The sequence below is a fragment of the Dromaius novaehollandiae genome, chromosome 6 (assembly GCF_036370855.1).
Source record: "Dromaius novaehollandiae isolate bDroNov1 chromosome 6, bDroNov1.hap1, whole genome shotgun sequence".
Lineage (NCBI taxonomy): Eukaryota > Metazoa > Chordata > Aves > Casuariiformes > Dromaiidae > Dromaius > Dromaius novaehollandiae.
Window position 1 is genome coordinate 41,260,542 of NC_088103.1, and position 17,085 is coordinate 41,277,626.

The window sequence follows — 17,085 nt, forward strand, 5'->3', positions numbered from 1 at the left end:
CAGAGAATCATATAGACAATAAAACCTGGAAGCTTGGGTTTGTATTTGTATCATCAAATAACCAAACTCAGTTTGGTTTGTATTAATATCATCAAGAAACCAAATTTGGTTTGGTTTGTATTAATAACATCAAGAAACATGGCGTGAAGATATTTGTTCTGTAATGGCTGAAAGAGCAGGTAGTAAAAAGGGAGCTAAAACAAGAAGATTAAATATTGATAAATGATAGACTCATTTGGAAATAGCCTTGATATGAATAGTTATGGCCTAACCTGCAGCTAAAGATTAAGATGTCATTGTGGCTTTCAACTTTTTCATCAGTAAAGCTTGAAATCAATTCTAAACCTATAAACCATCTCTATTATTCTACATTTATAACAGCCTATTAGGAACAATATATACTAATTCATCACGAGAAAATGTCTAATGATTGGGCAAATAAATAAGTCAAACATGCCTTTTCGAAGGGGGAGCGAATATACTTTTATTCCAAATTAAAATATTTAGTGCTTTATAAAGCAGTTGCTATTTAAACTGCCAATAATGTTTAACATGAATTTACTCACCACTGCCTATCCTCATACTGTATAATTTATAACACTAAGCCCTTTCAATACTCCAAAATGCCAGATAAACTTTTCTCATTTGCTCTTAATTTGGTCACGCAGGATAATACCAACATCTGAAGGCTCTTTAAACTGCTTTTTAAAATGCATTCCTGAAAGCACCACCAATGCCACCTCTGCTCCTTGTCATCTTCCATAATTATTTCCAATCCAAAGCGGTCCTTAATGCGCTTATTAATCTGGCATTCTCCTCAGTGTGAAGCACATTCAGCTCTATTAATTTTTAAAAACCCTTTTTTATGGGGGACTGCAGATGCTTGGCTATTACTGAAAAGCTATTAGAAGTTAACACCTTTCTCTCCCCAGGGACTGGCATCATCCTATGCTTCCAAATGCCACCCTATTTTACATTATCAGCTGCTAAGACTAAGTATTAGAGACTTTTTTTTTTTTTTTTTTTTTTTTACTTCTGAACTGTTAATGCTATTATTAGCTAATGGCAGAGTTCTGTACAGTGTCTAGATACATATACTCCCTGAATGTCTACAGCATATGCGTTTTATTTATCTGCCTTTGAACAATGAGGCTTTTCATTTCTGACACCCACTAGAAGAGGACTCACAGGTAAACAACAGCTGATAGTATTCCCAAGGGCTGAGATTATTTTTGCCTTTTCTTGACTTGTATATTAAGATCAGACCAATATTTAGAAGAAAAAAGTGAAAAGAACAAAGTCATCACCCTTCAAATCTCAAACTGATTTGTTTTGTGGGGGATCTACAGCACCTTTGTTTCTGTGAAGCATAAACCTTCCCTTAAGGACTGAGAGCTAAAGGCATAGAAAAATATTACAGAATGCTATTTCTGAGTTGGTAGCAAATGTTAGAATTGGCAAGGTTTTTCTTTTTTTAAAAAAGTGCTTTAAGTCCCAGCTATTCATCTCAGGATCTAACTGCTGTCGTGAAAACAAGGCAGAGTTCAGTCTCAAGGACGGTCTCTTGCGTTCCTTGTTACCAGGAGTTTTTAAAAGCAAACTGCAGAGATATGAGAGAGAGGTACATAAGTTTTGTGTCTGTATTCTGTGACTGCAGCATTTGCAGTGAAATTCACCCTCTTGCTTCCGAATTTTCTCTCAGAATCTCAGCTTCTAACTTAGAATATAGTAATTTAGAATAGAAACCAGGTCAGTATTGGCTATTATGATCATTTTGAGCTGTGATGTCTAAAGACAACAAACCGTAATATATTGGAGACTGAAAATGCTCAGATGGTATATACTTAACTGAACATAGTATCAAATAAAACAGTACAGAGAGTACTGTACTGTCTTAGGAGTAAATATTCTGTATTTAATTCAGTAAAAATCTCCATTAAAATTCTCTGAAACTGTTGTACAAGTCAGCAGTGTGTTTTGCAAATGATGTCTAGAACACTGCAGAATGCAGAGCGTCAACCATAAAATTCAGGTCTAGGCTGCCATGGGAGACACAGGAACCAGAACATGAACCTGGATAGTCACACAGCAGCTAATGGTGTTTCTTGTCTCAAAGTCAGGATATTTTAAAGGCTGGTGGGGAGGGAGGGCCTTTCCAAAATTCTGGTAAATATTGTGAAGGGACTTACTTGCAACAATACTGATAGAGGACTAAAGTAGCTTTAGCTATTATTTATTAATATTTTTATTCATTAGTATCTGAAGGACTCAGTGAAGAGCAGGGCACCAGAATGTCAGCTGCCATAGACAAAGAAGAAGAAAGTGTTCTTTCCCAGGAAACTTTGCAATATCTCTTTGTATAAAGATATATAATACATATGGAGAACAGACCCGTTTAGATGTTGGCTAATACATGTTCTGAATATGAGGCAGGTCAGCAATAAATCAGCATCCCATGAAAGCTTGCTGCAACCTTGTGAAATGACAGCTGATAGTAGAGGCATATCCATATTATAAAGAAAAGCTTCCCAGTGGTCCTTTATTAGCATTAATGCCATCTTTGCTAGCATCTTCAGAAATGCAAAGATTACATCAACTTTACTGATAGACAGGGAAAGTCAGATCCTGACCCTAACTTCTGATAGTGGCTGTCTCAGAAGAATGCTCGAGATGGGGCACAGAAGAAGGTTTGCCAGGAGCAGCAGAATGCAGGGCAGGAGGATGCAAAGCACAGTGCTCAGCGGCTCCTGCCATTGCAGACAGGGTACATGGCAAGTGCCATGGCATTCAGGAGAACTTATTCCTGCCATTTTCCATCTTGGTAGCTTTGTGGTTGCTCTCCCCTGGTTCTTGGGAATGGAAAAGCAGCTCAGAACCAGCTTCCTCCTCAGCGACATGAAGGACAACATCACCACAGCACAGAATGGGGCTCCCAGTCTCCAGGACAGCCATTTGGACACTCCTGGTAAGAAAGAAAATAAGTTTAACAGCTAGATTTGTCCTATTACACATCTCAGTAATGTATATTTCTTTAAATGGCTGTCAAGAAGTCCTAATATGTCTTACTTCATCATTTGCTGTGGTGTAGGCCTGGACTTTTAACTACTTTCACTTTTTCCTTTGTTGTTTGCAAGACATTGGTCCAAAATCCAAGTTGCCAGTTTCTGTGCTTCCAGATTTATGGAAGCACATCACTGCGTTCAAATAGCAATGCTAGAAAATAAGGTGTAAACAATGACACTAGAGAAAATTATGATTAAATTATGCTTTAAAACACATAATGACAAAAATGGGACACTCCGACCTGAACTAGCATCAACTTGAAGAAAACCCCATGAGTAGCTCCTTTAACTGAGAATTTGGTGAAAGTTTTTAGCTTCCCTGACAAAAGTGAAGCAGATGCTGAGCATTTGAAGCAGTCCAGACAGGTCTATGGATGTTCAAGAAATGTAGAATAGACGCATCAATATTACTTCTACTTCTTTAACCAAAAAAGCCATTAGATTTTTAAAGAAAAACTTTCTTTCTTTCAGAAAAAAAAGTTAGAAAATTTGAATTGATTACAGACCTCAGGTCCACCTTAAATACACGTACTCTCTTTCACTGTATAACATTATTAATGTTCCAAACAGTGGGAAGCTCTTTGGAAGGTTAGGAAGAGATGCAATGAGTTGCTCTTTTTAAATGCATATTATATGCTCACTAGACCTGAACTGCTCCTGTAATGTCAATTCAGTCTATCCCATAACTGCTTTATTAGCGCATGTGCTTTTCTTTTATTATTTTATGGAACAGTAGCCATCTCTAGAAACCAAGTATAGCATATAAAAAGTTGCAGTCCCAATATACAGTAACTCAGCTCGCACTCTCCTATTGCCACTTCTAATAGTCTGTGAAAGAACAGAGCAGAGACTGAATCTCTGGTCCATCTGAGCCCTCTAGTTGCAGTTAGCCTCCCAGGGTAACTGGCTTGAGGGGAGGATTTGGGAGCAGGCCTAAACCTGGTGAGGCTCAGAGGCTTTGCACCATGTCCCTGACTGTTGCTCAGGTGTTTGGGCTGTGCTTGGGGTGACTGATGTATAGGATATCTGTTGCTAAAGCGTCTCATCTCTCCCTTGCCCAACCCAATCAGAGTTGATGAGGGCCTGAACACTTTGGGGCTTTTCTTTTCTGAAAAGTTCCAGAGTTTGGGTCAAACCCGTGACTAAGTACATGATTTTTTGCAAACGTAACACCACACAAGCTATTGGCCTAAATTATAGTAGCCTCAAGCCTGCTTATCCAGCTACCAGTGTTTCCAAGGGGCTGTAACAGCAGCCAGGCATTTGCAAGGCCCAGGAACATATTCCCAGGGATTTCCTTCCCCCGCTCACCTCTGCAAAGCAGCCTGGGAGAGCTGCAGGGAGGAGATGTTCCTGCCCAGAGACTCTGCTTCTTAAGGGAATCATAAAGATGTTCAAGCTTTGACTTAAAAAACCTCATTAACTCCAACACATTTGGGGTGGCTTTGTGCTGATTAAATTGTTTGCCCAGTCCTATTGAACACTGAATAAATGTAGTCATTCGAATGTTGGATAGTTCTGTTGTTAGTGAAGGCACTTTTTCCTCTGTAAAGGTAGAATTCTTTTGCATGAGATTTAGACAGTAGATATTTACAGAAGAATAGATAATAGATAATTGATGTCAAAGGCTGAATAAGAAAGTTGTCGATCAGCCAGAGTATAAGTTATCTCTCTATGTAAAGTAATATAAAGTAATGATGTTTTATTACTTGAAAAAGTTGCTAGATTGAAAAAATTATTTGGAATTGCTAGTGAATGCAGATTGATTTTTCTAAAGAACTTTACACAGACCTATTTCTCTTCCAGAAGAACACTGCTAGTTTTCATTATATGTATTTTACAAAATTGCATTTCTAAAAAGTTATACCGTTAGAACACCAAACATCACATTTTTAATACTCATGGAAAGAAGAATCTTTTCAGTTGTCTAATTTGATACAGCAAAGAGATAAGCAAAGATGTGATTTGGCTTTACAGTATCCTACTGTTGCAATGTTTCTCACAACCTATAGCAGCTTCACCTATTAAATCTCAAGTAAATATGATAAAATGATGTCTCTAAGTTATCTTTCTCTGAGAAAACGATTAGTATCGGAGGAGTAAGAGACTAGTGTTGGAGGAAAGCTGAACTGTTTAAAAGGTATTTCCTTCATATCAGAAGAACATCAAGTTTAGAAGTACCTCTCCCCTGTTTTTATAGAAACCTTTCAAACCTGAAATCTGTTTGAGTCCAGCAAATAATATTGAGCTGTTTCCAAAGAGTCCCCTCAGAAATCCATTGCTGACAAAGCAGCAGGGGTATAGGTTACACTTCAGAGGGATTCATCTACATAGAAAACAAAGCTCAGTACCTCAACTTAGATTCTGGATGTTTTCCAGAGTCATAAAAATGGCATTCCATCAACTGTGCCTTTCCTGTACCTTTCCTAATTTTTTTTCCTGTTATCCTTAGGAGAAAGACCTTCTCAGTCATGGTGACATCTTTCTATCCTGAACTTTATAAGACTGGTTCCTGACTAAAACACCTTTTCTGTGTTACTAGATTCTTATGCTGTTTTCACAGACTGTATTTACAACTCCTAATATTGTTTAGTTTATGGTACCCTTATATTACATTTATAAATTCAAAGGGGCTTGAAAGAAAGTACAGCACCTAAAAAAGCTTGTGTTGTTGCCCTAAAATATTGATCATTAGTATAACTCCACAAGAATTACTTCAGGCATGAGTTTAACCAAACTTTTGGTTTTAAATCAAAAGAAATTGATTTCTTCAGCAAACACACCCTAAACCACAGGATCAAAGGCAGCTGAAGCACTATAAAACCTCTTATTTCTTCCCCCTCCACCCCCCTGACTCCCCATTCCCCCAAAAAGCTACAGGGCAGCCTGTAAACTGACTTTTTAAGCACACCAGTTTCTAAGCAGCTGATTCTGCTAACAGCAGTCCTCAGCTGTTATTAATGATATCATTAGTTAACACCTGACAACCCACAAACTGCAGGACCAGATCATCTCATCCATCTTTCTCCATATCAAATTAGTCACTAGTAGATTTCTCTGGTAGTTAATGAACTTAGAGATGTGTTCATGGCTCAGTGTATCTACAGAAGATATTTATTGTTTTCAATAAGACTGAGTTAAACTTGTATTAGTATTACTGATTCTGTGGAGAAATATCAACTAGAAATAAAAATATTTTTTGAAAATAGAAGAACCTTCATAGACTGAATAATTAATGAAATATATCTTGATATCCCAATGTATTTTCAAGAAATAGATCATAAAACATTACATAGGGACATTTGCACAGACAGAGGAAATTTAGTGATTTTGAAGAAAAATTGTATTCAGATTTAACTTGTGATGTTTAATATTTTATAATATTGCATAGGTTTGTCCAAAATACAAGATTTCCAGGAAATATTTCATTGAAGTTTCCACATGTATTCTTATGATATAGCATACACATTTTTGCATTTGAGAACTGTGTTTCCATGGTTAGGAAGTGTACTTTCATGGGATTTTTCTTTTCAAATTATCATACAAACTTTATTTATTCTACCTCAACAAAGTAAACGCTAATTTGAAAAAATGTAGACATCAACACTCTTATACATACTGAAGGTATGCAAACTTCTGAATTCACATTAGCCATTAAAAAAGCAGAAGCTTAAAATGAATAGTGCAATGGTGTAAAAACAAAATCAGCACGATTCAAGAGTGTCCACATTTTGATACTATGCAAATGCTCACACTTGTTTACAGCTCTGGGCTGGTTTATAGACAGTCAGTCTCCTCAGCCAGAGGAGCTGGCAAATATCTGCTAGCTGCGATCTGAAAGCTGTGCAGCAATGCTAGCACAATACTGTGCCCAGAATAAGAGTCTTCTGTCTTTTCCTACAGCCTCTGCTAAGCAAGATGGGGGAAACAACACTGAGCTAACCTGGCTGTGCAGCTGCTGAATCTTAGCCCGAGGCTCTAGACAGCTCCAACAAAGCTCGTGTCCCTCTGCACCCCGCCTGTATCCCAGGCCAGCTGAGTGTGAGGACTCAGAACTGGTCCCATAGATGTTGCTGTCTGACGTGCCTGCAGCCCTTGCCGGGGGAAGTCGCAGTAGCCAGCTGTTGCAGTGCAGCTGTCAGGCTGTAACGAGGGTGGTATATCTAGGGTTTTTTTGTGAAGGTAGCGTGAGAAAAAACTTGATGCTATTGCATGTTAGAAGCTCACTGCATTCTGCTTTCAAGTCTAAAAATTACTTTCCAGAAGCCTCCTTCTTTTTATGTACCTTTAGGCCTTGCTGAGCTTTGCATGGTTAGCTCCTGAAGTGAGGACCTGGTGGATCAGGTTCATGACCCACTTCCTGCACAGTGTGACTCCCCCATGCACACACACATTTGCCAGGCAATGAGAGGTTGGTGATGGTCCCATCTCTGAAGTGTCATCAGTGGAGGTATGGAGGCTATAGGAGGTTAATAGTAAGTAACTTAGTTTTTATTCACTTTTCCTTGCTTAGAAAACAAGTTGTTTTCCTTCTTCAAGTGTAAGATGCCCTCATCATAGCCTACACTGCCACAAGCAGTGAAGATGATAAGTTTTCTCATTTTGCCCTTCCTATTTAATGGATCTATTTGTGTATCCTCCCAGGGCTTTCTGACTAATGGTGAATGACTGGAGATTTACTGTGGCTTGTCAGTTCCCTAGATTTGCAGGTGCAGGATACAAGCTGCATGTCGCTCTTCAGACAGTCCTCATTTCTGGTGATTTGTCATTGCTCTGTGAGTAGGTTCAGCAGAGAGAGTTAACTGTGGGTTAATTTAAAAAAGCAAATAGAAACCCAGCAAGACATTCAGTACTGTCATGCATTGAAATTCTGTTACGTTGTGTGATTCATGGGGCATAGGTACCTCAGCCAGAATGAACAAAGTAGCTCTGCCTTGTTATCTTCGAGTCATAGTCAAACTCTTTCTGAGATTTCAATTCCATTTTATATCCCCTGTGGCTGTATACAAATTCCATAGTAGAATAAATAGACTTTGGCAATGATTGCTTGGAACCTTAGGGGTTAACCGTGTTCTTAGCCTTTTCCCTAAATGGTGTTTGCTCTCCTGATGTCTTTTCAGGTGTATGCTATAAAATATCCCCCAGAAAGAGTTTTGTGTATTGCCAAGATGTTATGCTTTACACTAGATGAAATGCCTTGACAGAAAACTATGAATTGCACCTGTTGCAGTGCTGTGATAAAATGCTTTGCGAAATATACCTGCTGTGGAGCTAAGACACCAGGCTGTGAAATGTTCTTCGCTACCTGTTCTGCAATCCAGACACTCAGAAAGGGCTCTGCTCAAACTACAAGGCAAAGTCGTGTGGATGATGTCTGATTTCCACAGTTCTAAATGAAACATAATATTTTAACATTTGAATTACAACACTGAGAGGGAGAGATACAAGGACCATAAGGTTCCTCATGGGGAAGGAAAAAGGGAGTCAGAGCTGACCTAACCATATGGGCAGTAGGGAGGAAGAAGCAGGCACAGAATTTAAACTTTGGCATTTCTATGCTATTTCATGATTTTGAAGAGATGGATTATGGAGAACTTGGAATGACTATCAATTCACTTCTACCTCAGATGACTGAGTCAGTCAGTTCCAAACAAAAACTTCCCGTGTCCTGTAGTAGCTAAGCCCACTTAAAATACAGACACAAAAAAACCACTTTGAAGCAGAGATCCCCACAGCTGCGAGGCTATAAGTCCATGCCGGTATTTCTGTAACTTGCATCTCTTACCTGTGTTGAGAAGAGGCCTTGGCTTACAAGAGGTATCTCCTCTCCCTCAAAGTCAGATTGATACCGAGATCATTAATGTCCCCAACAAATCTGGATTCAAAACTGGTGCTAGAAGTCAAAACCCAATCCAAACTCTCAGTATAGAAAGGACATGGCTTTGTTGAGTGGCTTGGTTTTGACCACAATCAGCCATACACATAGAGATGATCCCTGTGGTTCCTGATGAGAACCCCTGGGATCCTCTACCTGCCCTCAGATAGTAAGGAGGTCGAGAAACTGTACAGAGACCTGGATAGGTGAATAAAGCATCGTTTTAGTGCTGTAAAGGCTTACACACTTGGATGATAGGGCTTACTTCTAGAGCATGGAGTTGCAAATGGCCTAATCTTGACTGCATCCCGGGTTTTAGAAAAAGTGGCAATGATCCCCTCAGTAGGATCCCAGACAATACATGTGAAAGAAGACTGGTTGATTCTGTGAGAAAACAAAGTATTGTAGGGTATCAATTGGAAGATTATCAAGCTAGCTGTGAAATAGATTTATCTCCCCCAAATTTAATCTGTGCTAAATTATCAATCCATGAACTTGCATCTAAAACTGAAGAATATAAGAAGCATTGCTGGCTGCTTAATTCTCTTCAAAATGTACAGGTGCAAGATATTTCTGTTCAAGTAAGCAAGGCTTAAATAAGGATAAGGAATGAAATGAAATACCAGCCATTGAATTGCTAGCCATGATTACAGGTTAAAAAGGTATGGAAAAGGAAAATAGTATTAATGTTTTATTTATAATTTATTAAATGATAATTTTATTCAGTGATCATATTGAAATAAAGGCACACATACAGTCTGTCAATATACTTGATATTGTCCAATATAAGTGACATAACCCATTCACAAACTCTCCCTCCTTTCATATTAAACCCCAGCTCTAACTTCCATTTTATAAATGCCCCTTCCTACTCTAAGAACACTGTTAAAATTTAGAAGAATTTAGGTTCAACTGAGCTTCAAGATTTACGTTATACAGGGAGATGGGAGTGCAAAGATTTTAAAAACATGCATGGTCTCCAGTTTAAGAGTATGTCTGAAATAAGATTGATTGAATATTTTCGAACAAAGTTTTCTTTTGACAGAAAGTTGGATTTGGCTGAATTATTTCCCTTCACCTTCTCCACCCCCTCTCCCCCCAGCAATATCTGTTTTCCATGGAATTTTCCTGTGTTGAAAAAGTGAACATCCTTCCACTATCCAGGTCTGAAATCTGTTTAGAAATGATGTACTGTCAGTTATAATTCTTCCTGGGGGCTTTGTACTACCACTTGCTTTTAAGTTCTGGGCTCCTAGCTAACTTCACTATCCTCTGTACGGAGGGACTCGTAGGATGTACCCTGCCAGGTCAGCAAGAGGCAGAAGTCTAGAGCATGATAAGAAATAGTCTCATGCTCCATTTAACTATTTCTTGCCTTTGCCGTTTAACTATTCCTTCCCTGCTTCATCTTCTGTCCCCATTCTTTTTCATTCTCAGTCTTGCTCCTCGTTTTCCCATCTCTCATCATATTGCTGTGGCAGTTTCCTCATCATGCTGCCTTCTAGTGGAAGGGAGATCACCGAGAACAAAGCTTGCTAGCTTTTTCTTGGCTTGCTGGAAACTCCAAATGAAACAATCAAAAATCATTGTTTAAAAACTGTTTAAATAAAAGGATTTTTTTTTTAACTGAAATTCTGAGAGATTGAAAAACAAACTCTTTATGGATAAAAGTGAATACTTCACCTAGCCAGATGTAATACAATTATCCTGGATGTGTGTGAGGCTTTTCATATTTAATTTCTGCACTTATTTTTCAATAAACATGAAGGACATTTGGAAGTGAAAAATGGTTTCAAATAGAAAAAACTCAGAGCTATCCTTTCAGAAGAAGCTAGAATGAATTTGGGCATTTTCAAATACATGTCTTCACAGGAAGACTTTAGTAAAGGAGGGACATATTTGTGAGAGGTCTTTGTACCTGCATCTTCACCTTGAAGAACAAAGCAATGCTTCAAAAAACCCTAATTTCTTCCATCTTTAATGGTGTGCAGGGGACAGGTAGACTCCTTGTGCTTGGTTCTGCTGCTCAGTACCATGGTAGACATCACAGGGAAGGTGAAAGGTGGCATAGAGAGTAGGCTAAGGACAGGAGAGAGATGCTAGTGGAGCCACAGCAACTTAGAAGAGAGCGCACAGAGATTGTCTATATCAATCTTTGGACTGGGCAGCTTAAGGCCCCAGGGGTTCAAAGATGATTTAAAGCCCTTTCCCCTGAGTTTCATGTTTTATGACATACTTCTTGCGGGGGCAGTGTAAACCAATACCCACCAAGATTAAAATATATATATATATATTTAGGGCCTAATCCAAATAATACTGAAGTTAATAGGGAGGCCCTTGCTGACATGTATGTGCTTTGGGTGAGGGTCTCAGAAAGTGACCAGATAATCATTGTGGTGAATTAGGTCTCACAAAAATCCAAAGAATAAACACAGCATAGTATAGCTAGCAGCTCTCACCTGGAGGTCCAGCTCTGCCCCATGAGAGTGTTCAGACTTCACAGTCACTCTGCACAGAAAGGGGCCGTAAAAGGGCATCTCCAGAAGATATGGGATGGAGACATCTGTTCTCTAAGAAGCTAATTCAGGCCTCCTACTAGGATCCTGGAAAGCCTTTTTATTCTCTGAAGATTAAGTAAAGAGATAAATAAATAGTTATTAGAGGGAAGAAGGAGATAGCTACCCTATTCAATTAATATAGAGATCAATGTGATGTGTTGTTTAGGTATGTGAAGTCCGTGGGCTTCAAATCTTGGATTATGTCAGTTCCATGTATCCAAAATTTGAAGGAATAAAGGAATCAAATGACATGAGTTTAGGTTATAAGTAGACTCAAGCAACAATTGTTGGGTCAAGACTTTGAACAACGCAAAATTCTGCAAGGTTAGAAGTGGGGTATGTACTGCTTTTGGCATCTAGGTCTCAACATGTGCTCCTAACACCTTTAAATCAAGTGGTGCTAAATTCCTAGCTCCCTGAAGTCAATGGGAATTTCAGTCAGACTCATCCTTGGTTGAACTAATTTGCAGAGTTCAACACTGAAAAGAATAGCCCATTATTACAGTGAAACTGAGTTTAAAGTTACCATGAATGGCTATTTAAAAAACGGGTGAAAAAGAATTCATCTTTGTTAGGTTGTCAGACTTTTATTATAGTACAGAATTCAAGCCAGACCGTAGCTATCTTCTTTTATTTCCAGGAAGATAAAAGCAGAGAGTATTTTAGTGGCTTTTGAGAAATGGAGATTGGCCAATCATGAGTCTTTGCATTTCATTTAGAAATGTCATAATTTTGTTAAATATTAATTTGGTTGCTATTGTTTTTAGGAACTTTTAATGATTCTTTTGAAGCTTGGTACTTTTGTGTTAAGTATCAGTGTGCTTTTCAGACTTCCCCTAAGGTATTGCCAATATTTACAGCTAACCTAAAACATTCAATCATAACCCTTTAAAAGAAGGGTTCCTATTTAAGAAGTATGGCTGAATTGTTATTTTACCAGGATGAAATGAAAGATGTTAAGCTGTTCCAGGGTGGATTTCATAATTGCATCTCTTTTTATCAGGCTAGTGATTTTCATTAGCTTAATAAAAAGATATTTTAGCACTTGAATACTTTCCAGAAACTGTTTAATGGATTATCAAAAGCAGCTCAATTATGGCAAAACCAATGGCAAGATTCAATACAAACATCAAATGAACCTGATCTTATATTGCTAGGAACCAAATTCCTGGAGAAGCAGTGCCACAAATATGTTAGTCAATATAACGATGGTCAAATTCCACATGATGATATGCGTGTGTTCCATTGTGAAGTAAAAGCTAACTTTGGTCAGGAATATTTCTTTTGCATGTGCATACTTAAAGCACATTGAAGTACACATTGATACATAGGCATGTTAAAAAGAGGAATTGTTTTTAAAGAAAAACCTATAATACTCAGATTCTTAAAATCTGACTGAGATAGGATTTACTCTCTGCAGTTTGGTTTTGTCTAAGTGTGGAAACTCACTTTAGGTTGGAAATCTGGAAATCTTAAATGTCTTCAGGGACTGTCTGCACTGTACATGCTTTCCTGAGCTGCCTCCAGTGCTGACATCTCTATTGTCCTGAGAAGAACATCTGCTAGAGTTTCTGAAGCTCCCTCCATCCTTGTCCATGAATTTGTCTCCAAAGGAAATGGTACACCGCAAGATTTTTTTGCCGTGCAGTGCAGAGAGCAGATAGCCATGGTGCACAACTGTGGGCCCAGACTGCAGAGCACACCATGGAGCAAAGGCGCAACCAAACTGGCAGGTAACAAGTGCCGTGCTGACATCAATGGCAATGTTTTCATTAACTTCAGTGGAGTCCAGGATTTTATCCAGTAATTCTTTGCCTTGATCTGGGTGCTCCCTTTTCAAAAATACCGTAACAGGCCCAGCCTCCAAGACCATTTGATTATCCAGCTTAAGGCTGTCAGTTCATATAATTTAATATTCTTCCATTAACAACATGGATGAGACAGACAAATGTTTCTATATACGCTGTCCAAAAGAGAACCACACTGGCATTTTGCCACCACAAATACATGTAGTAGTTTACATAGGGGGAACTACTATTTTAAGGATGTTTATCTTGTTTTCTCTTGTTATTCCAGTTATCCAAAGAGAATCCCCATTCATTCAGTCCTGAGATGGACACACATCATTGTGATATCCCTCATCTATAGACTGAGACCTTTCTGATATAACTGTTTTCATATATCTCTTCAGCATGGCAAATTTCCAGCTTGCTGTAAATCCAGAGAAGATTTATTCATTAATCACTTTTGTATTTCTGAATTTGTCAGGAAAGGCATTTTTAAATATGCTTTTTACATCTCGGACTTAGGTGCAGGCTCTCAGGAAGATATTTATAATTAACATTATTTTATGTTTTCTGGATGAGCTATGTGGTACAGCAGCTATTTAGGGTGTGACTAAATAGTGAGAATAGAAATGCCCAAACTCTGACTCACTTTCAAAAAAAAAAAAAAAAAATTGATATTTGACATATGACCTCCAATTTGCCCAAACAATTTCCTGGCCAGGGGCCACATATGCCATATTTGAAGCTGAAAATATTTTATTGTGATTTGTAGCAGTGGGAGTACAAAGCTGGATTTATAATGGAAACAATCCTAACCACAGTTATGGTAGAGCTACCACTGTCCCATTACAGACCACCAATCTTTTTTTTTGCATCCTATATTCACTGGAGAAAATCACATCTGCACCTGGTAGTGCAAATATTTGAATAAGCTATGTTTCTTTTCTATCAATCTAATTTGGGTTTCCGGCAGTGACCATCTCTGTAATATGTAAGCAACAGATGCCACAACAAAATACTTTAAAACGGCTCCTGTAAGTCAGCTATTCTTGTCTCCTGAACAGGTGTTACATAATGTGCAAGAGAGCATAATAATTATATCACGTAATTATATCACATCTGCTTTCTTGTTGTTTTCCCTATTTTTTGGGCAGAGTCAAGGCAGCATATATAGAAAGAGATGTATAATTTGTAAATTTGGAGTTCTGTTTGTGTCCCCGTATCTGGCAGGCTGAAGGTCCAGTTCTTTACCTTAACTGACTGTATTTGTTTCTTCAAGGCATCTTTAGAATATTCCCAGCCATTTAATTTCCAGGAGACAACTAACTTCATTGGGATGGTACATTTGTTCAAACAGATTTTAAAGTTACCCCAAAAAACCTGATTCCCGTATTTGTGTAGAATCGTCTGGTTTGCCATCAAATCAACATTTAGTGCTTATGGGACAATAATGGTGACACTGGAGTAATGTCTGTCCTGACATATGTATATGCTTCTGCAGAGGAAATTTGTATAACTTCTCTCTATAAGTCTCCATTGAGACATCTTTCAGTTGAATGTATTTCTAAATTAGACAGGACTTCCAAGCATGTCTCTTACTTCAGTTTGTGGTTCTGATGCACATTACCTCAAACCGAACCCCAAATGTGAGTTGTATGGTTTTAGAGAAATTTATCAACACCATTTTATAACAACCACATGTATAATTATGACAGACTTGTGTTCACTCTTTTATGTTATTTAGCCTGTATCTTATTGGGGCTTAGAGGATTTTTTGTTCCATTAGAAGCAGAGATACCATGATAAGTGCAGGATAGTATGTAACATTCTCTCAATGTATGTCTATATCAAGTAAGGTTCATCAACAATTAGTATGTTTAAATCTTTTAAGTGTTATAACACCAACATGCTATTTTCTACACAATACAGCCTTCCTTGCAATAGAAACAAAATAAACTTTCTCCTTTCTTCTCCTTTCCTAAAGGTTTTTTTCTTTCACATTTTTAATCAGATGCTGTATCACTACACTAATGCTCATAGTCAAATCTACAAATCTGTTTCATACATGTTTTTTTACCAGTAGTTCTTTTATCTCTAATGCCTTGTATTCATATGTCATGAAATTTCTCTCTTCAAGTAGAAAATTTGTTAATATTGTACTATTTTCAGCCTGGGATGGCCAGTGATTCATGGAGATCACACATATCACTCACCTGTCTTGCATTATCAGACAGAAGAATTTGTCTCTCATTTGGCTCAGAGCAAATTTAGAGTGTCTCACAGGTTGTAGCAGAATTCCTCTGCAGCCTCTATAATCCTTTAATTTGGTCCAGGTCTGGTTTAGTGTCCAGTCTCTTGATTTTTGTCTGGATGCTCTACATCATAATAGTGTAAAAATTTCCCATAATCTTTCTCAAAATATTTCTCATCTCCACACCTCCAGAGTACTATTCATAAGTATATAAGTACCGTAAGTATATAAGTACTATAAGTACTATTGCCCCTGTTTTACAGAGGGAAAAATGAAGGTTGTATTTAAGCCTCCTGTTAAGTTGCTAAAATAAGCATCGAGTCTACTATACATTGACTGTGCAGAGAATCAGCATCTGAATGTATCAGAGACTGAGTAGTCTAAATAACTCATCACGCTCTTGAACCAAGTTAGGAACCTAAGTAAGACTGCTAGAAGAGGCTATCTGAATAGGGCTCACAGAGATTAAAGGTTTGTCTTCATGCTAACCACTGAATCACAAAACACTTAAACGCAGCAGAACTTCTAACTTCAGTTGTGCAGTATTTCAGAGGGTTTGAGATTGCTCTGCTCAGTCTTTACTGCCGTCATTCATCACAGGTTGAGTGTCACTGAGCAGTCTAGCTGTTTTCTCACAAATAAAGCTGTCTTATCAGTAAAGATGTAGCTGAAATGAGCTGCTCAGGACCACAAGCGGTGTCCAAGGCAGAAAAAGGAGTAGATTCCTTTTGACTGATTGAGGACATACAAGGCTCAGGGTGGTATCATAGCTATTGTACCAGCTCTTCACACAGTGAAACCATTTCCTGATACTAAAATACAGTGGCTCATTTCTCTTCCCTCCAACTCAGTGACCTGTTGGTTGTTAAAACAATGCTCTTTTCATGCTCTTCTGGCCTTTTTCTCTTTATCTTCTTTTCCTTTCTGCCTTTCCACTGGACCAAGTCGCCAGAGTCTCTTGGAGCTTGTAGCTTAAGAGAAAAGGTAGTACAGCTTTAGGGAATTTAGGGGTGTATCTACTTACTCAGTGCTTGCAGCCATGTTTGAGCCTCAGTAGAGCATGGCATCACTATGGCTAGAGCCAGTTTCAGTCTGCAGTCTGTGTAGCTATCGTAGGATCTCCTGTCTTCTCAAGTAAGTCTATATGGCTTACAGACCAGGAGTAGTTCTTCCTCCGCTGACTGCCTGGTCAGCTCGGACTGTACGAACATGCACCACAGGACAAAAGGACTGAAATGTGTCTTTCTGTCCTGTTAGTTCATTCCACTGGTGGCCTGGCTCCAGGCTTAGAGAGCATCCCTGCATGAGGCAAAAGGGTCATGCCTGTCTTCAAAGATCAGTTTACTGAGTGTACTTAGGCATCCTGTTTGCCCTGGGCAGTGCTCCATACCATATGATGCAAGGGTGACTGCAAAGCTCTAAAATCCTTCCCCTTGCTTCCTGCCCACATCCGACCTGGCTGGGCCATCCACATGACAGGGAGAAGAACAGCCACAGGATGGAGTGTTTTGTTTCCATGCAGTCAGTCCCTCTTGCCTACGACTGGGGCTGC

General features: G+C 38.6%; 1 long non-coding RNA gene across 2 annotated transcripts in view; it reads right to left on the minus strand.

Moving 5' to 3' along the window:
* Positions 1-1,880: 1,880 nt before the first annotated feature.
* LOC135328745 (uncharacterized) overlaps positions 1,881-17,085 on the minus strand; it is a 67,465-nt gene continuing 52,260 nt past the window's right edge. For both annotated transcript variants that reach the window (XR_010389773.1, XR_010389771.1), the window contains 2 exons: positions 11,397-11,560; positions 1,881-2,962 (listed from right to left, as the gene is read on the minus strand). This is a non-coding gene — a long non-coding RNA (uncharacterized LOC135328745). The remainder of the gene's footprint in view (positions 2,963-11,396; positions 11,561-17,085) is intronic.